Source organism: Protopterus annectens, chromosome 8.part1 (assembly GCF_019279795.1).
Source record: "Protopterus annectens isolate FY-2018-M chromosome 8.part1, PAN1.0, whole genome shotgun sequence".
Taxonomy (NCBI): domain Eukaryota; kingdom Metazoa; phylum Chordata; order Ceratodontiformes; family Protopteridae; genus Protopterus; species Protopterus annectens.
In genome coordinates this window covers 393,020,935-393,043,291 of record NC_056742.1, presented here as the reverse complement: position 1 = coordinate 393,043,291, position 22,357 = coordinate 393,020,935, and the positions used below count along the sequence as shown (strand labels likewise).

The 22,357-nt window shown below is 40.0% G+C and overlaps 1 protein-coding gene across 1 annotated transcript in view; it reads right to left on the bottom strand.

The window, feature by feature from the left end:
- The window catches only part of LONP2 (lon peptidase 2, peroxisomal), a 1,625,174-nt gene that overhangs the window by 112,150 nt on the left and 1,490,667 nt on the right, over nucleotides 1-22,357 (bottom strand). The gene's annotated exons all lie outside the window — the stretch shown is intronic.

Genomic DNA, 22,357 nt, shown 5'->3' with positions numbered 1-22,357 from the left:
TCCACCACAAGCTTCTCCCAAATAACCCCAACACTGATCTCTATACCGATCTTTTTGTATTCCCACCCTAAAGTCCTCAATACTAACCACTACAACCTAAATTTAATACAAATACCCAAATTATTTACAACTCCTAAAACAACTAGATGCTCTTTCACGGCCTTAAACTTGTGTGGGGACATTCACCCCAACCCAGGTCCCACTCCTACTACACAGACAAAAAAAAAAACTTATCACTCTTAATATCAGGAGTATGAGCAAAAAACTGACACTCTTTCATGCCTGGTTAGCACACAGTAACCCACACATCATTGCTATCGCAGAGACTTGGCTAAAACCAGAAATAAAATACACTGAACGTCTTCCCCCTGGTTACAGCATTATCAGAGCAGACAGAGCACATAAAAAGGTGGTGGAATAGCCCTGATTTTCCCCATACTCAAATGCAATACCAAAATTCTGCACAGCCAAAATCCTTATAACATTTCTAAAACTTAACTCATCTAAGAACATCTGCATAGTTGTTTTATACATCCCTTCTAGGCACAACATTCACGTTCTAGAAAATATTCTCGCCTGGATATCTGAAACAATACCAAACAACCATTATCCATGGGGATGTTAACACTGACTGGAAGACACTAACCTCACACCACCCAACAAAACAGTATAAACCTCTGTGGCTTTACTCAAATTATATACACTCTTACCAGATATGGCAGAAAATAACATCCAACACTCCACCCTGGACAGGATATTAGTCTCGAACCCTTCTAACTATACATCCTTGCACACTCTCTGACTTAAGTGACCTCCTACCAGCCTATACTCACAGGACTATCACTCAAGTCACAAAGCAACACCAGTTCAAAACTATGCAATCTACAAAAAATCAGCAAAGAGGTATTTAATGAATCTCTGAAAGCTATACATTGGTCCACCCTAAAAAGACTTCCCCTTAATAATGCAGCTGAAGATTTCAACAGCACCTTCCTAAGCATTCTTAACTCCCTAGTCCCGCACAGAACAAAAATGATAAAAAATAACCATGCCCCATGGCTCACCAAATCATGTACAATTCTAATGAAAGGACAGGGACAAAGTATGGACTGCCTGGCTGAAGAATAAAAATGACATTAATCTTCAGTTATACAGACATCTCTGCAATCAAACAATTCCTACATTCAAAATAACTACAAAAACAACACTAAGAAATTCTTGTCCTCTGTAACGTCACTACTCAACCCAGGAAATAAAACTAATCTGAATCCGTACTCCAATATATCATCTCTTCAAACAACCACCAAATTCAACACACACTTTATAGAATCCATATCCAAACTAAAAGTAAACCCAACTCATCCACCCCAACTCACTACTTCTACTAATACTCCGAATACTAATCTCTACACACCCCACACATTACACACACACAACCAACCCCGTCACTCATAACCAAAAACCAAATCAAACCATCCCCAGCTTACTTTTCAGTCCATCCCTTTATCTAAAAAAAAACTACAAAACTGAAACCTTGCTCAACCTCAACAGACAACCTCCCACCAGAATACCTAAAGCTTGTTGCAGAGGCAACAACATTCCCTGTTAGCATCTTAATTGATTCATAGCTGAATCATATGTCCCTAACCTATGGAAAAGATCACACATTATTCCTTTACATAAGGGAGGCAACTCCACTATCACAAACATTCTTCCTATTGCAATCTTGTTCTCCCTCTCTCAGATCCTAGAAAAATATGTGCACCTACAACTTATCCACCATCTTACACACAACAACCTACTTTCCCACACACAACACGGCTTTAGACCTGCACACAGTACCTCAACAGCCTTATTACCTTTCATGGACTCTGTCAACAAAGTCCATGACACTGGTAAACTAGTATCTGCAGTATTTCTAGAATTGTCAAAAGCATTTGACATGGTATTGCACCCCAAATTCCTTAAAGAATTTTCCAGCATTGGTCTATCCTCCTCCTCACTTCAGTGGTTTTCTAGCTATCTGACAGGCAGCAAGCAGTAAAATGGCAGGGCTCTATCGCCCCATATCACATTACCCTCACAGGTGTACCTCAAGGATCCATCCTTGGCACATAACTATTTAATGTCTTCATTAATAACTTATATATGTCTTCCTGTGAAGGCACTCTAATCCAATATGCAGACGACTCCACTATCATCTGCGTATACAGTAACTCAACTACAACACGTAACACAAAAAGCTTTCTCTTCCATAGAAACATGGCCTTCCAATGTTGAACTCCTACTGAACCCCACAAAAAATAAAGCTATTTCTCTTCACCCACAAACTCCATAGCGCCAACAAAACAAACTTTAAGATCTTTTCAGTCAACAATACTGAACATGAAATGGTTCAGCATACCAAACTACTAAGTGTCACAACTGACTATAATCTCAAGTTTAACATACACATACAAAACAGTATCAAAAACATACCACCAAAAACTAGGCATCCCATACAGGAATAAAAACTTCCTCACAGCAGCAACCAAAATTAACCTGGCCAAAACCTACCTCCTACCTTCACTGTTAAATGGGGCCCCAACTCTAACTAACTTACAGACCTCCCTAAGAAAAAAAACTAGAAAGTTGCTATAACAAAATTGCCAAATTTGCCATAAATGCAACCCCTCTAACTCATCACTGTAAAGCCCTACATTCCCTAAGATGGCTTGAACTCTGTATACAAAATCATCCACAACCCACTAGCTTGTCCTGTTGTTGGCCCATTAATGAACTTTTAGATCCAAAATAAACATCTTGGATCTGAAGACAAACATCTCCGCACCTAAAAAAAACCCCTAGGCCTAAGCCTTTACTCCTGCTCTGTGGCAAAACTATGGAACTCCCTTCCTTTAACTCTCAAAACTGCTACTAACCTGCACTCCTTCAAAAACTCTATAAAGGAATACTTCAACAAAGTTTGGATTTGCTCCTGTAAGAGCGCAGACTGAGGTACTCTTATAACGTTTTGAACATCTACTCTTTCTATCACCACTACTTTCTGCTTTTTTTTTTGGCTTTTCCCGGCTAGGGGTCGCCACAGCAGAACGCTGGTCCGCTTATGATTGGCAGTAGATTTTTACGGTGCCAGCCCGACACCCAACCTTCAACAAAGGCACACCCATTCACACACGCACCTACCTGCATGTCTTTAAATGTCACTCAACCACGGAGAGGACATGCAGACTCCACACAGAAGGCGCTCCAGCTGAGAACTGAACCGGAGAACCTCTTACTGTGAGGCGACAATGCTAACTGCTGCACCACCGCGACCTAACTTACCCTATATCCTCCCTCCCTCTACACATACTCCCCTGAGGTTAAACTCTTATCTTTTCCACATCTATTCCTACTATCCCCTCTATCACACCCTAACTTTCTCTACTCATTCTATCCTATGCCTTCACCAATATAACGTGTTACCATATTTCATGATCTCTAATATATTAATAATTATGATAATCATCTATTATGTAAATAATGCTGCATCTTCCTATTATTAGGCTTTCCATATAATTTATGCTTGAATACTATGACTTTATTATGTCTGTTGAGTTTTTGTTCTAACAAACTAATATGTTGTTTTTCAAATTTTGTGCTTGAATGTTATAACTTTATTATGTCTGTCTAGTTTTTCATTCCGTTAACCATATGCATCTCAAGCTTTTCTCCCCGGGCCGCCTCTGAAAATGGTTACCTCATCACCCAGTCGGACTTTCCCAGTACACAAATGCCAAATAAATTGTCACATCCTATTCAACCAATGAAAAGCAAGCTTTTCTAATTCTCTCTTCTTGTAGAACTCTGTTTGATGAAGGCAGGCAACATGTATCAAAAGGCTACTTTCTAAAGAAGAAGAAAAAAAACTCCAATAAGACCACAAAAGCTTCAACCACTATGTTATGTTCAACACTCTGTCTGGTAATAAAGTGGATACTGAATACATGAGCCCTGTCTTTGAACATTAGAGTAAAAAAATATATTTCTATACAAAGGATTACAATATTAAGTGCACAGCAGTTTTAACAGAAGAAAAGTGGTGTGAAACAAAACTCTAACCAAGATAAAAAGGTTGTTACATAAGGAAGGTCTAGCAGGTCTATTTCATATGATCAAGAATAACAAGGTCAAATCTTGGATTGTTGAACTGGCTTCTCCTCCAGAAGCCTGTATATGTTTGGGGTCAGATGTTTGCCTTTTCTCCAGTATGGAGCAATCTCGGAGCTGGTATATATAATATGCAGGGGGGGGCTTCCCTCATGGCAAAAACATTGTTACTGCTGCCGGCTTCCAGACAAGAAGCAGATTTGAAGTTCTGAGATTTCATCTTATGAGTCTCAATCATATGAAACAGATCCAGTGCATCAAGTATGACTTACTTAACATGATGATCAGGTAAGTAATCTGAGGAAAGAAACAACATGGAAAGTCTGAAACAGAAATAAATCACGAGTAAGGACACACAGAAGCAACAGAAACAGGAGTATGACTCAAGAAAATGATAACCAGTGAACGGGGCACCAATCACTGCTGTGGTGAGTTATTTTGCTGCATGCAACAGAGTGCCTCAGGATGTGCAAACATGGTAAAAACCATCTAAAGCGGACAACACCGAAGAGATTTGAAGAGAATGTAAGCGTAGAAAAGCGTATGAAATCATTTTAGTGCATAAAACTGTAACAATGCCTTTGTGATTTGAATCCAAAAAGTAATGAATAAGTGGAAGAATAATGACAACGTAAACAAACAAATAAATGTCTGGAATCAGTCATATTCAATCATCTAGACAGAGCCAGGCAACGTGTCAACAATTAAATAAATTCCTGTAGAATCCTCACGCAGCAGTATTGTACAAAAAGCGCGAGAAAGCAATGTTTTAGCCCAAACTAAAATGATAAACTATACAACTCTGACAAGTGGATAGGAGTTGAGAATAAATTTGTGGCAGTTTGTATGTGGTGAAGAAGTGTAACAATCTATAAAAAAAAAAATAAATAAAAAAAGCCAGAGATCCAGTAACCAGCAGGATATAATAGTGTTTAGTGTTAGTAACAGGCCTGTTCAGCACATCCTTTATCACAACAACACTAATCTTGCTTGTTGACAACATTATGTGGAATGAGGTTGCAGGGCAAGTGCAGCTACCCGGAGTGAGACATGATAATGGTGCAATATGAAGTAACATTATACATTTCACTAAGGATGGAGAAGAGCATCCTGACATAATGTTCTCGAAGGGGGATGTCCTACCAGAACATAAAGAAGGAACAATAAAGTCTATAACCATCCTAAGACTGAGTCACAAATGACACCACAACAGGGCAGACAACTAACATGATTATGCAGTTTATAGCTACAGAAGAGGACTCTGTATAAGATTAAGTCATTTTATGGAATAAGGATATAATAAGCCTGCATATTGGAGTTGTGTATGTAGTCCTGTTGATCAAAAAGAGGAACTTAAGCTACTACCAAACTGCCGAAAGAGAGAGAGAGAGAGATACAGATACAGTATCAAGGAACCATCTTTAATGGGTCATTGTCTGGGTTCGGTCCTTCCACCAAGCACAGTCTGATGTCTTCATCCTTGTAGATTAGTGCCCTTTAGTGCTGGCACATACTGTAACAACACATTCTGAAAACATATGCATGCCTAGCCTTTATGCTTACCAGTTCTTTTGTGCCTCTTGCACAGTTTGGGTCTCAGTCCTAGTGCATACCGGTGAAAGGTTCCTGCATTCAGTGGCTAGAAGCAAATTTACCAGCTATTCTGTAGACACAAAATTATCAACCAAGATCTATAATGGCATTACTTTTACTGCCTTGGGGAGCAGCATGATATGAAGTCCTACTTTAAGTGCCAGGAGATGAAAAGGCACCTTGTCTACCTCCCTCCTAGATGAACGGTGGCAGCTGAAAACCCTTGATGTACAGATCAGTAGGGGGGCCTCACAAGCGGCCCCTAGTCTTAGTTAGTGCACTATTACAAGAATTTATACTCAGAAGTAGGACACAGCTTAACTCTCCTTGAGGTAAATCAGTTGATAAAATAGAATTCTGGGTCTTAGGTTCTGAGCTTGTTCTCTCTACTAGAGAGGGTTTGAATATGCACTTGTCCCCCTAATCCAATGCTAAAGAGGGACATTCAAGCGGTGCCTGCCATTTTGGGGGTGTATTCTTTGGTGTAGATGCTGCCCAGCCATGAGTTGATTGATTTGGAAGTCAAGGTTGACTGGCATGATCCTAGTCAGCAGTCTAAAGGTCATATAAGCATGAAACGGGAAGTATGCAAGGCCAGAGACTCCCTTCTAGCATTCCCCTGGACCCACTAGGATCTGACTGCCCAGAACTGATGAAGGGCGATCAGCTAATCCTGCTGAAAGGCTCATAACTCAAGACGTAGACAGTAAACATGTTTGATGTTTGACAGGAACATGAGTGCAAGACCAAACCCTTATGTAACATGGCCTGATGCCAGCAACTAGCCCAATGCAGACTTCTCTCACCCATCTGATATCATTGACTTGTAAACTTCCTAAGTGCCAAATCCTTGTTGCCTGATACCCAGTGTGCAAGCATCATAGATTCAAACCCAGGAGAGACATTGCACAAGGTCATCCTTGAAACTAGTGGACAGTGGGGAAAAGGACTTCTATGAAGTGTCTAAGGGTCCACTGGGCCACTATCTCTAACACACACGAAGGCAACAGGTCCTTTCCACTGATAAAATTTCTCACTGAATGACCCCCTTTTGAAGAAATTTTTGAGACTTATGAGGTCTTTTATGGTCTGGCCTCTGGATCTCAATATTTCTTCTTAGAAATGCAAAAACGTACATTAGGGTAAAAAAGAGGAAGAACAACTTTGGGTTATTCCCCCCCTTTTTTGTTACACTTTGCCCCCGCTGCCTGTCAATCACCACCCACCCCTCCCCCCAGCCAACAGCCTCATTCGTTCCCCATAAGTAAAGCAAGGATTGCTCAGGAAAGACCATCAGCAGGGTAACCATTAGAGGTGGTTCATGTTTTTGCTGCAAGCTGTACATCCTTATGTACACACATAAGTGCAAGAGAAGGGGGTGTGCAATAGGCTTCCCAGAACAGACATTCCCTGACTTTCACAAGAGATGTAGCCATCAAGCAGTCCTGCCCACCAATGCCAAAGTGGAGAAGTTAGTATCTCTGGACTCCACTGGGAAAGAGCATCTACCCTGCTTGGTCCCCTTTGAGTTCACAACATTCTCTCTATCCCCCAGGAGATGAGAGCAGGCCAAACAATTTCACTTTTTTTTCTCCCATTTTCAACCTGCTAATCAAACTCCATTTGCATGGGTTGCAGTCAGGACCCCTTCTCTGTGCTATGGAGGCACGTTTTGGGCTGGGTCATCCACTTTTAATATAGATAATCAAATATACCACTAATGTAGCTCACAATTACCCAGACCCTACTTTCTGGCTTCCAAAATGTCACACAACCTTTACAAATCAAGGCTTAATACAGTAACTCCCGCATCAGGCATCTACTTAATGACTTTAACGTGATCTTTCTTGGTCCAGCAGAGACTTCAGAGACCACAGCATTCTGCTACCTAAAATGTAAACAAAGATTCTAAAGCTATGGAAAGCTGTTGAAGGAGGTTCTTCATCTGTCCAGTGGAGTAACTTCTCAATGAAACAAGACCAAAGAACCCAGCTAAACAAAATGCTGCATGTCTACGAATTCTATTACTTATTTTAAGGTTTTGTGGCCTTACAATTACTTACATAAAGAGGCAGGAATTCCTTCTACAAGGCTGTGCCTCTCCCATATAAAAATCTTTCTGCAGGATTTCCTTAAAACTAACTGGGCTCATCCGACTATGGTTCATTAAAAAAAATTGAATGGATGAACCACTTCTAGTAAGAAAGTGCACCTCACTGCCATACTGGGGCAAAGAGCCTTCAACTACTCGACAAACCTGTCTAAGCTTTAGCAGTCTCTAGTGGACCAGGCCTTGGAAAACAATGCACATCTACCCAAGCACAGACTCAAGACAAAGTGTCCAGAACTCTGTCTATGGCTTCTGAAGTGGACTACCAAGTGGCCCCCTGCACTTCTGATTGTGCTGATTCTAGGGCCAAGGCCGCAAACTGAAGGGTGAATTTCCATTAGATGGTGTGGCTATGACTATATTCTGGAGAACCATTTCAAAAGAAGTTCTCTTTAGGAAGACTTCTTAAAACCTGGTAGATTGCCTCTTGAGGAAGCAGGCTTTGTAATTCCAAAAAGCACTTGCACATTCTCCCAGGCCCTCCCCCTTCCTCTTGGAGTCTAAGCTAACCACAAAAGATTTCTCAAGAACTGAAGAAGGGGTGTAAGTGGCACATGGTTTTGGCTCTTTGTGCTGGCTAAGCTATGCAAGAGGACAATCCACCACATCTACTCTACTAGCCCTGAATATGGGCTACCTTGGGATTGGGACAACTCAGAGGAGCACAAAGGGCCAGTGAGTTCAGGACACTGTTACAGTTGGCCATATCTCAGAGCTAGTAAAAAACGAACAATCACTTGACCAGTAACCACATCTCCCCAAGACAATCAGGACAGCAAATCCAAGGAACAAATAGCCTTTAATGTTCACCAACACAACAGCAGCAGACATTCACAAAAAAAATCAGTTTAGCGTGCTTTCACCCAGTAAAATACTAGGCTTCTTCAGATCAAAGAAGCATCCCCATCCAGTACATTTAAATAATGCAGCACAACCAATCACATCCATAAATCAATTAAGTGTGCATACCATCAATTAATTACCATGGAATAACCTAATTAAAAGCATAATGAAGATGAACTGCAGCTCTAGTATTCAGAAAATGCATGTTACATCCACTCTAAAATAGAGGTGTATTTGGTTTAAACCTTAAAATCCAGTTCATAAAATCAATGTCAAAACCCTACTATAACAATAAATATCCTATTAAATAAAAATAGGAAAAATACATATATAAAATACATCAGTCATTCAGAATAAATACAATACTAGTAACAGCAAAATATTTAGTAAATAAATAAAAATATAAATATAAATTTTACAATTTAACAGCCCTGAGTTTTAAAACACTATTAATACTAATATGGTCATTGAGACCAGGGGGTCTACCCGCGCCTAACTTCAACGGCCAAAACAGTTCTCTGTATTCCACCCTGGACTCCCAGCTCCCTCCACAGGGATCGACTAACACTTGCTCTAGCACAAAAAATGCTATTCTCATGTCCTTACGTGTTAAGAGTGTCTATAAAAAGCATCCGATTCATTTCCTCTAGAAACCTCGTATAAATGCTCATAAATCCTTCTCCTAAGTGGTCTCTCTGACTTACCGATATAAAAACTCGGGCAATTTTTCACAAATCCCAATATACACTACCCCTTTCTTACTACAATTGTAGTATTTTGATGCTTTCAACCTCAAACCCATAGATGGAATATATAACTCACCCTTGTCCAAAATGTATTTACTAAATATTATGCTATTTGCTAAACAGATTTTTTTGTGAATTTCTGCTATTACTGTGTTGGTGAACATTAAAGGCTATTTTTTCCTTGGATCTGGTGTCCTGATTGTCTTGGGGAGACGTGGTTACTGGTCGAGTGTTTGTTTTTTACTTGCTTTGTTCCATGGCTGAAGGGGTGGATTCAAGTGTATTTATTGACACACCGGAGATTTTGAAAGAAGGTGATGAGAACTTGCCAGTGACGAGAGGCGAGTTTAATAAGGTACTGGTTCTTTTAACCCAGCTAGTGGAGAACACTACCAGTTCCCCTGTTTCTTTTCAGGCTGGGTTGCTTGGTAATCGGAATCAGCTGTTTGAACAGCAAAATACATGCAACGTGCATGTGACAACGAACCAAGGTATTTTAAATGAGGAAGAGAGGCGAACGGCCGCTTCACAGCATTTGGAGCACCATAATCAACAAAAACGGGATTTATACAGCAAACCAAGCAGCCATAGCTGTAACGGGGGCAAAGGTACTGACAACCAACTTAATTTTAATTCTTGGACTAATCGAAAGTTTAACTTCAGTGAAAAAACTTTCAATAACAGTATAGAGACTTTTGACAAACATTTTAAACTGTTCAAAGACAAGCTTTATTCCTTCAGTTAGAGATTGAGTACCTGAGTGAATGTATTGCAGCTAACTTGGTCCCTAAGGGGCTGAGAATTTTTAAATACCCCAACAACGTAAAACATAACAGTTGGCTTTACCAACAGCTAACAGAACTATTTAACAAGACTGGGGTTGAAATGTTAAAATTAATGGTCCGAGACTATGAGAACCCGAGAGAGGTTCTGTTAAATGAGATGAAGTCTCTGCACAACAGAGTTATTAATGAGAGTATTTCTAATTTTGATAAATGTAAATAAGAAGGGTTGTTTCGGGATGTTGACAATTATTGTGACAAAATTATTAATAGAAAAATTAGGAAGTTAGAAAGGGACCTTTTGGAATACAGAGAAGGGAGAACTTATCCCCTTTTCAGAATTGGCCCTTCTACTTCTGATGGGAACCACGGGTACTCGGTTCGTAATGAGACGGAAGGCGACAATAACAACATCGATGAGCATACAGGTTACCCTTTAGGGGAACCATCAGTAAGAAAAAGCAAAAGACTTGCTCAAAAACAGAGGAACCATTCATACCAAAACCCCCAACACTACAGGGGGGAGTGGGGGGCGGGTTCCCAGGGAAGAGTCGGAATTTTCGACCGACTTAATGGGGTCGTTGACACCACTAGAGGAAAATGATTATATTGTGAACATGTTACAAGTGAACTCAGATGATGACCAAAGAATATGTAAAAAAGATAATTTTATTATATATAATTTCAGAGATATGGTTATTAATGATGTCTATTGTAAACTGTTCACTAAGGGGTTTTATTTTGTACCCTCCAGACCCGGTTCTATGGTGAATACATTAATAGATCTGAAAATGTATATTAGACAATTAACTTACAAATTTTCTTCAAGGGACAGGAACTGAATAGAGAAGAAATGAGTAGAAAAAGCCTGTTTAACCACCAGTTAATCAGACATTAAACATTTTTGAGGAGCTGGTGGAAAGTGAAGTTAGGAATCTTGACATTAAATGCAGGGTTAGTTCGAACCTTTCAGAAGAAGAAACATCTTTACTTGAACAGTTGAGAGAAGAAAAATGTAGAGTAATGAAGCCTGACCAGGGTGGAGGGGTGGTGTTAATGTATAATGATGATTATGGCACACATATATTTAACATCCTGCAAGACCCAGAACACTATACGACAGTTTCTTGTAATGAGATCAATATTGCTTATGCTAAAATTAATTTTTACTTGTTGGACCATTTATTGCAGTTTTAATGAAAAACTATACAATTTGTTTACATTTAGAGAAACCTAAGATTCCCTGCATATTTGGTATCCCTAAAACCCACAAAGGGATCAACAACATGAAATTCAGACCTATTGTGGCTGGTGCAGGGAGCATTACTGAACCTCTAGCTAATTTTATAGATTCTCAGCTTAAAAAGTTCTTGAACTCTGTGATGCACATAACGAAGGACTCTTGGGACTTTTTGAGAAGAATGTCTAAAGATAAATATGGTCCGTAGGTTTGGTTAGTCACTATTGATGTGGCTGAGTTGTTTCCAAGCATACCGCAAGAAAAGGGTTTAGAATGATTTGGTGAAATGTTAACAGAATCAGGGTTGGATGGGAACACCCTAAACTTGATTATGGATTTTATGGACACCATCCTTAGAAATAACTTTATTCACTTTAACGGTGAGATTTACCAACAAAGGAAAGTTGTTGCGATGGGGGCTGCCTGTGCCCCCCCTATACGCTGTGTTTTGTACTACTCGGAACAAAAATTTGTTCTTAACACAGATTGGCAAGGGTTATATCACATTCTACACCCGTTACTTGGATGATAGTTGTTTACTGTGGGATGGACCTAGAGAGAAATTTGATGATTTTATGGTGTATCTTAACCAAACTACTGATTTTCTAGCCTTTACATATACAGTTAGTGATTTTTCCATCAATTATTTAGCCATTACACTCTATAAGGATGTGATTAACCACTGCTTTCAGTCCAAATTATAGCGGAAGGTTTCGTTTTCTAACTCATACTTACATTTTGACAGCGGGCACCCTTATTATCAAAAAAAAGGGATAGTGAAGGGGCAGATGATTAGGGCGTCTAGAATGACCAGTGTGACTGCCGCATTTTTAGAAGAGGTTAGGACCCTGACCTCACTTTTCTTAGAGAGAGGTTATCCTAAACAATTGGTGGACAACATGGCCAATGAGGTTATTATGAACAGGGAAAGGAAGTTTTTTCCCTTGTTAGGTAAGGGTCCGCCTGAAGTGGAAGTATCTGGGGAAGGTGATCTTAAACACAGAGAGGCCTTCATTCACACCTTTTCTACTACATCCACCCAAGTGGAAGACATTATTAAAAAATACTGGCATGTTTTAAAGTTCAATGATGACGCTAGAACATTTCTTCTGAACCATCCTACTTTCGTTAGGAGGGACACCAAAATTAAAGAACTCTTTGAAAGGAAAAAGGATGTTAGACAGGTTACTGATGAAGTAAGATGGGGGACTCACAAATGTGGAGCCTGCCAACAATGTGGATACATTTCGGACAAGGGTCAGTTATATATTCCATCAAGGGGTTTTAGGTTGAAAGCATCAAAATACTACAATTGTAGTACGAAAGGGGTAGTGTACACTGGGATTTGTGAAAATTGCCCGAGTTTTTATATCGGTAAGACAGAGAGACCACCTAGGAGAAGGATTTATGAGCATTTATATGAGGTTTCTAGAGGAAATGAATCAGATGCTTTTTATAGACACTCTAACACGTAAGGACATGAGAATAACATTTTTTGTGCTAGAGCAAGTGTTAGTCGATCCCTGTGGAGGGAGCTGGGAGTCCAGGGTGGAATACAGAGAACTGTTTTGGCAGTTGAAGTTAGACGCAGGTAGACCCCCTGGTCTCAATGATCATATTAGTATTAACAGTGTTTTAAAACTCAGGGCTGCTAAATTGTAAAATTTATATTTACATTTTTATTTGCTAAATATTTTGCTGTTACTAGTATTGTATTTATTGTTCTGAATGACTGATGTATTTTATATATGTATTTTTCCTATTTTTATTTAATAGGATATTTATTGTTATAGTAGGGTTTTGACATTGATTTTATGAACTGGATTTTAAGGTTTAAACCAAATACACCTCTATTTTAGAGTGGATGTAACATGCATTTTCTGAATACCAGAGCTGCAGTTCATCTTCATCATGCTTTTAATTAGGTTATTCCATGGTAATTAATTGATGGTATGCACACTTAATTGATTTATGGATGTGATTGGTTGTGCTGCATTATTTAAATGTACTGGATGAGGATGCTTCTTTGTTCTGGGTGAAAGCTCGCTAAACTGATTTTTTGTGAATTTCTGCTATTACTGTGTTGGTGAACATTAAAGGCTATTTGTTCCTTGGATCTGCTGTCCTGATTGTCTTGGGGAGATGTGGTTACATATCTCAGAGCTCTTACAGCCTCAACCAGAGTTCTGCTAAGAGACCAAACCATGCCAGCAGAGCTCTTGGCACAGGCCCATATTCTACCACAAAGGCTGACCCTTATTCAGAGTCTGAAGAGAAGAGACTGTTTATGTCTTGACTTACATCTGTATTTGCATCTCATCCTACTCCCACACAATACGTCAGTGTTATTTGTGGAACTTACAAATGCACATAGCTGCCCACAGCTGTGCAATCACCCTGGTCTACTGTCAAGTCCTTGAAGCAGTCCATATCAGCTCTAAGCTGCTCATAATTTCACAGCTGCCATCTTAGCCAATAAATGGCTATTGTTGGCACAGATAAATGTAACTTTTATTTCATACTTTTATTAATAGTCTAGAGTGTGCTTTCATCCTTAAATCATCTAATTTACCTACACATAATTATTTTATATTAGTGTATCTTTATATTTCTTAACCAAGTTCCTTGAATCTCTGAACAAAAATGGCACGTTGGCCTGCTTGTTTCCCTTCTGTTGCCACCCTCTTAGCACTTGGTATTTCATACAGCATAGTAATTGCCTTGCTTTCAAAGATAATTAGCTCTTACCAAAAGTAAAATTATTTGAAATATATTACTCCAAACCACTGTATGAATAAAAATATTTTACTGACAGAATATGTATAATTAGTCAAACATATTTGCCACTCACTATACTGGACAAAGATAGGACAACAGTGAGTTTTCTTTCAGGTGCCAACATCTCTGACATCACAAAGACTCATCCTTCCACCTAGTAAACATGATTGTGAGATGGTAGACATCCACATGTAGAAGTGCATGACTTAGGACATAAAATCCTGAGGGACATATCAAAATTCTCCGTGCATGTGCTAAATGCAGGCAAAGTATTAATCCTGAATGGAATCCCACCTTTTCCAAGAACTGCTAGGAAAAATGAAAAGAACATAAAGGATAACTGGATTCAACAATTGGTTGCATAGTTGGTGTTACTCCAGGGGGCTCCAGTATGTATCAGCATTGGATGAGGTGCTCACCAGTCCAACTAACTTCACAAAAGATGGTGTACATCTCTTGTTATAAGGCTCCTGTATACTGGCTAAAACCTATGCTGACCACATAGTGCCTTTTTAGGCAGATTTCAGCTAATGGACATTCCAAAATAAACATATCACACCCAAAACTGGATTGCATTAAGTTGGCTCTGATCAGTGCAGGTCTCAAAAAAGAAATTGTCCAGTCTTGAGGCTGGTTCTGCTACATTTGGAACACATTCATATTTGTACAATTATTGACACAAGGCTTAAATGTAAAGAAAGCTCTCCCTCCATACCTGTGTTCTCTGTCTACCATGTCTTCAGGTCTAATGGCAACTGTGGTGGCATCTTTATATTGGTTAAGGACCATGTCATCTACAGGGAGATTCACAGAGACCCACGAATGGAACTCATAGAATTCCAGATCACCTTATACAGGACAAATTATAAGCTTACAGCCTGTAACAGGATACTCTCTGTGTCCTCTAATAATTCCATGAACTTGTTATACACAAGTCCATTATACTGGAAGACTTCAACTAACTCTGAATAAACTGCAGCAACTATGCCTTTAACGTAGGTTCTACCCAGACGTTCTTAGATTTAATAAATCAAAGCTCCCTAGAGCAGACAGTTAAACCCACCAGAGGACATAATAGTCTCAGTCTTGCCCACAGGACATAATAGTCTCAGTCTTGCCCTTACAAATATAGCATCTTCATGCACTATTGTATCTCCTTTCACAGTTAAGTCGGAACATAAACTTCCTACTTTCACCTTAAAAAGCTGCAAAGCCTCTTTAATGTAGTATCTCAGAATTCAAGGATTTCAAATATACAAACCTCACTGAATTCTATGTGGAGATTTCAAAATTCACTAATAGCAGCATCAGTTCTGACTGTTACACAACAGACAGCTTCAAGGAGTTCTACATCTTTTTAAATAAATGCACACAGTTGGAATTCTTAACAAGAACAAAACAGAATGGGAAATTCAAAAGTAAACTTTCTTTTGTGGTTCTCAAACATAAATGTACTTCATAACACAAAAAATCTCCATAAATAATGCAGAATAGCTAAAAACCCGCATATTAAGGATAGTATCAGCGATATTACTGAACATCTAAAAGACACAATTAGGTCTACTAAGGGTACAAAAGGTACAGTATAAAAGGAAATGAATGCATTTGTATAATTATTATGAGGAAGTTCTGTAATAAACGGGACGAAAGCGCTAAACTTCACTCTGGCTCGAGTGGTATTTTGTTGGTTAGTAGTTTCTTTTCGCGTTGTGGTTTTTCAAGTTAGTTTTGCGACTACACTTGGAGTTGGAATTAACTGAAAAGGAAAATACTTCCCTTTTTATCATTCAACAGTTATTTTGTTGGTTTTATCTGGCAGCTCCTCTTAGTAAAGCCAGGTTACAGCTGGGTGATTTTGAAGCAACATTTGGTTTTGTGACTATAGTAATGTCTTCTTTTAAAAGCTCTTTTCAGAGCTGGTAATTAGTCCGATAGGACAGGTTAAGGTGTGACAATTGTATAAACAATATTCAATTCAAGACAGTGAAGTGCATAATAACATTATAAAGCACCAACTTTAATTTTTTAAATAATATTTGATATGAAGTACTGTTTCCTTTAAAAAGCTCTTTTTAGAGCTGGTAATTACTCCCTTTTGGGGCTGGTATAAGGATAGACAGTTTCTTCTGCACATTGAAGAACTCTCTGATTATTTGGATTCACGTAATATATAGTGTTGCTTAAAGGACCATTAATAACGGTCTGTTTGGGGCTTACCTTTAATATTTTTTGTCAACGGAGCCCTTACTAAGTTGGGTTGACTATAAATCATTAAACATCTTTTAAAGTTTGGCACTACATTCAGGAATTTGTATCATTGGTGTAATTTGTTACTATCACCATGACTACTCAAGATTCCATTGACGTCGATGTAAGCGTGTATCAGACATCAACACTCTCACTTCCAATTTGCAGGAAGTTATAGAGAAAGTACAGAATATCTTGAAAAGAATGCAAGGGAGTTTCGGAGCCCACCAGAATGCTGGTAAAAGATCCGATGATTTGTCTATGGATGAAGGTACTATTATTGCCGATGAAGTGTTTAGTCAATCTATTATGGAACTTTTGGAGAAGAAAGAAAGCAATCCATTTAATGAGTTAAGCAATGGTCATCTAGGAGAGATCAGACTACAGCAGAAGGACATACCGGACATTAAAAATCATTTTTTCCTGTTGGAGAAAAAGGAACTGAAATTCAAAATGCTGGTTTGTGAAAACCAATATTTAAACAAATGCTGTGAAATGAAAATTGTTGCCTTAGGTTTAAGGGTTTATGCTTTTCCTAATGGGGCAAGATAAGATGGCGAATTGTTTGGTAAATTGAGGGATTTGTATAACAATACAGGTTTAGAAGTTTTGAAACTTTTTATACAGTGGAATGTTAAACAAATGAATGTTTTGAGAAATTATATTAAGAAATTGGATATGATAATTAAGGAACATCCTTTAATACATACACATCATCACTGATAGTTTGAAAAGTAAAATTAACAAACATGTGGAAAGTTTGACTTTTAAGAAAAGAAAGAAACTGATTTGTGATACTAATGCCTATCAGCAGAACCCATGAATTACCACATAGGTGGCAGTACACTAAACTCCTAAAGTGTGATGAGAGACTTATGGACACAGGTGGACAGTGGTCTCACCTTCGATAACCACATCACAACAGTCAGGAAATCCTTCTATGTGACACACCTCATCACTAAGGGCTTTTCATCCAGAAAAAAGGAGGTCATTGTCCCACTGTACTCATCCCTCATTAGACCCATCATAGAGTACAACACTCCGTTTGGTATGTACCTCACAAGACATCTGCAACAGCTGGAAAAGCTGCAGAAATAACTCACTAAAAGAATCACAGACCTAAAGCAGATGCCCTATACAGACAGTCTAAAAAAACCCAGCTATACTACGTGGCATATCGTCTACTCAGAGGCAATCTCTGCTTAACATACAAGGCCATGTCAAACCCTGAGCTGTTGGACATGCTCCACTTAAAGAAATTCCAATCCTTCAGAGCCACACGCTCCAGGGATCTAAACCTTGTCATCACAATGAACAAAACATGCTGGAGGGATAGGTTCCTGACCCAGAGACTCCCCATACTCTGGAATAGATTGCCCATACATGTCAAGCACAGCTCCACCTTGGCCCTCTTCAAAAGGAACATTGACGATTGGATGGGAGATAGGAAATTCATCCCCTGGATCACATCAGTCACCCTGCTAGACAGGGGTCCAGGGAAGTAAATATTATGGGAAGAAATATCCAGGGAATTGTTATGGCTAGGCTTGTATAGGCCCTAGGGCTGATAGCCAAGTACCAACCTATGTGCTGAAGAAAAAGAAACAATTTAACAATAACAACTTTTTTAATAGGAAAAATTCTCTTCAGCAAACCAGTTCCCTATATAGATTACAGTCATTTTCTGAAGATATTATTCCTTTGGCTAACAATGAGAATCATAACAAAGATCAAAGGGAAGCAGTATCTAGTTTTTCTAGCATTAGTAGTGAAGAAAGTTCCCCTTTTCTAACAGGGATAAGCAGGACCAGCAGTCCCCCTCAACCAAGAGGCACTCACTGTAGTAGGCAAGAGGAAAGTTAAAAAGTACAGTTTTGTACCTACCATAAATGTAGATGTTCGAGTGCTAATACAGCTGCAGTCATAACAGATGGGTTTTCCTGCCGTCAGGCGGGTCCTCGGTCGGCCGAATTCCAAAGTCTAGGTCCGGCGTCGGATGTCGTCGCTTCTTCCCTGACGTCAGTGCGACAGGGGTATAAAAGAACCAGCCGACGCCATTTTCTTCAGTTTTTGTTGCCCCAGATGTCAGGTGCCCCCAGAAGGAAGGCAAAACATAAATTTATGTAATAATGCAATGCAATATAATCAAAAAACAGTAGTTGCAAGCAAATACACCATAAAAGAATACCCCAATCAGGTTGTATGAGGAGGTGTTAGCCATTAGGCCTGTCCCAAGAGGGGAAGGAGGGAGGGAAACCTGGACTGCAGCTGTATTAGCACTTGAACATCTACATTTATGGTAGGTACAAAACTGTACTATGTTCATCGTGCATACAGCTGCAGTCATAACAGATGGGTAGAATCCCAAAGCTAAAAAAGGGGTGGTAGGCACTAAGTGGAACTAGGAGAGCCAGGATGCCCTGCAAGACTGCAGTGGCAAAGCCCGCTCTAGATTTGGAGTATAATGGTAGGTGATAGTGCTTGGAGAAAGTATGTACAGAACTCCAAGTGGCTGCTTCCAAAATATCTTTGGTAGGAACCCCCCTGAAGAAAGCTGCACAGGTAGCTGTGGCCCTTGTGGAGTGAGATCTGATGCCTGTAGGTACAGGTTTACCATGAAAATAACAAAAGCGCATGCAGTGGGCTATCCATTTTGAGATTGTCTGTTTGGAAATGGGCTTCCCTTGAGCACCTGTAGCATAGGACACAAAGAGTTGCTCTGATTTTCTGAAAGGCTTTGTTCTGTCCAAATAATAACGGAGCTGTCTGTGAATGTCCAAGGAATGTAGTAGTCTCTCCCCTTTGTTTTGTGGATTAAGGTAAAAGGTAGGTAAGTGGATAGCCTGATTCAATGCTACCCTGGATACTACCTTTGGCATAAAGGAAGGGTTGGTTCGTAAGGAAACTCTGTCCTGATGGAAAATGATGAAAGGCTGCACAGCCATGAGGGCTTGTAGTTCCGAAACCCTGCGTGCTGAGGTGATGGCCAGAAGGAAGGCTGTTTTCCATGACAAATATTGCAGTTCTGTTGAAGCAGCTGGCTCAAAAGGACGCAGGGTCAGTTTTTCTAGAATGAAATTGAGGTCCCAAGCAGGTACTAGTTGCTTCCTTGGGGGTTTTATATTCTTAGCCCCTCTGAGGAACTGTCTTAAGAGGGGATGAGAGAATAAAGGTGGATCAGTGTTGTATTCTGCAGAAATGGCTGAGGCATGGATTTTGATGGAGGAGAATGAAAGTCCACTGCTTAGCAGCTCAGCTAGATACGGTAATATTTGAGGTAAATTCAGTATTCCAGGGTTCTGACCCTTCTTCTGATTCCAGGCACAAAACCGTTTCCATTTTGCGGAGTAGGCTTTTCTAGTAGAAGGCCTTCTGGCCTCCAAAATGACATCCTGCACCTCCTTGGAGAGTAGGGTCTGTTGTGAATTTAAGGAATCCTCCATGCGGCTAGATTGAGTGTTTTTAGCTGACTGTGAAGAGTTTTCAAGTTGTGCTGAGTCAGTAGAAGAGGCATTAGAGGCAGGATCCCTGGTGGGGAATGCGTCAGGCTCCTCAGGAGTGGGTACTAGTGTTGTCTTGGCCAGTCTGGAGCAATGAGAATCATCTTTGGTCTGTCTGCTCTGGCTTTTAATAGAACTTTGGGCAGCAGAGGAAGAGGTGGAAAGGCATAAACTGTCATTGTTGTCCAACTGAAAGAAAGTGCGTCCACTTTCCAGGCCTGTGGATGAAAGGTCCTTGAGCAGAATTTTGTCAATTGGTAATTTCTGTGGGTGGCAAAGAGATCTATGTCTGGCCTTCCCCATGCTTGAATTATCTTTGTAAAAACTTGAGGATGCAACTTCCATTCGTGTGGATCTGTCATATTTCTGCTTAGGTTGTCTGCCAGCGTGTTTTCCTTGCCTGGCAGGAACTGTGCTTGAAGTTGGATTTGTAATTCCAGAGCCATGTTCCAAAGAGACATGGCTAGCCTGCATAGGGGATATGAATGGGCTCCTCCCTGTTTGTTTATGTACCACATCACTGTGGTGTTGTCTGTCCTTATCAATAGCTGGCCTGGATGCAGTAGGTCTTTGAAAGCCATAATAGCATTTATTACTGCTAGCATTTCCTTTTGATTGATGTGTAGGTGCTTTTCTTTTTGGGACCATTTGCCCTGAATGCACCGATCTGTCATGTGCACTCCCCAGGCATAGTCTGAGGCATCTGTTGTGATGACTTGATTTGCTTGAGGCTTGCAGAATGGGAGACCTATGTTTCTTTGGCATGCTTGAGCCCACCACAGAAATTCCTTTTGAAGACATGAAATCAGTGGTATAATTGTTTCCAAACTGTGGCTGTGTTGAGACCATAAGTTTTTTAGGTACCATTGAAGTTTCCTCACATGCAGCTTTGCACATGGGATTAGCAGGATGCAAGATGCCATGAATCCCAGAGCCTGCAAGATTTTCCTTGCAGTCAGCCTGGTGAAGGTTGCCAGTTTTCTGAAGTATTGAGTCAGTTGCCCTTGTTTCTTTGGCGTGAGGTAGGCCATTTGGGTGTTTGTATTCAAGCTGGCACCCAGGAAAATTATTGTTTGAGAGGGTATTAGTCTTGATTTATTTTTGTTGACTGTGTATCCCAGAGAATTCAACAACATTATTACAAACGCCAGGTGTTTCAGAAGTATGTGTTTGCTGTCCGCTTGGATCAGGCAGTCGTCCAAATATGGGTATATTTGTATCCCTTGAAGTCTGCAGAAGGCAATTACTGATGCCAGGCATTTCGTGAACACTCTGGGCGCAGTAGATAAGCCAAAGGGCAATGCAGAGAATTGATAATGGGTTGAACCTGCAAGAAATCTGAGGTATCTTCTGCAATCTTGTCTGATTGGGACATGCAGGTATGCCTCCTTGAGGTCCAATGTTACCAGCCAAGACTCCTTGCCCAGCATGGGAAGAAGCTGCTGTAATGTGAGCATCTTGAATTTTTGTTGGAGTAAATATGTGTGTAGGATGGATAGGTCCAAAATAGGTCTCCAATCTTTGCCCTTCCTTGGTACCAGGAATAGTCTGGAATAAAAACCTTGACCCTGTTCTTGTACAGGTACCTCTTGAATAGCTTTCATGTCCATGAGATCTGAAATTTGTTTTTGTGCCTTTGCCCTTTGATTGTGTGGCAGGTTTGGCATGCCTCTCATTTTTGGAAGGGTGTGAAAGTGGAATCTGTAGCCTCTGTCTATAATGTCCAGGATCCATTTGTCTTTTGTGACAATATGCCAATTTTTCGAAAATAATGCCAGTTTTCTGCCTAAAGGTGCTGCCATTTGAGCCTTGCTTGGCATGCAAAGGGGAAAGTCATTTGTTCTGCTTTCTGAATGGTTGTGAACTATCCCCACCACCTCTTGGTGTAGGTGCTTGCCATTGTCTGCCTCTAAATGATCCTTGAGATTGCCCTCTACCCCTCGGGCGCCTGTATCTACCTCTTTGAGGTCTGTCCGTGGCTGGAAAGGACCAATTTTTTGAAGGCCAATTTCTACTGAAACGTGGAGATTGTACCTGTAGGAAATCTTTCACTGTTTGCACTGATTTTGCCTTTTCCTCCATTTTCTTTAATACCTCCTCAGCTTTAACACCAAACAATACATCTTTTTGAAGAGGTGCATCTAGTAATTTAGCTTTGACATGATTTGGTAAGGTTTGCTCTTTGAGCCAATCATGTCTACGCATGACTGATCCTGTAACAGCAGCTCTACATGAGGCTTCTAAAGCATCAAAACCACATTGCAAGGTATGTTTACCCACTTGCTCTGCACTATGCAACAAATCCTGCAACTCCTTCAAGTCTGGTTGTTCAGGTTGTGACATTTTGCTTTTCAACTGAGATAACA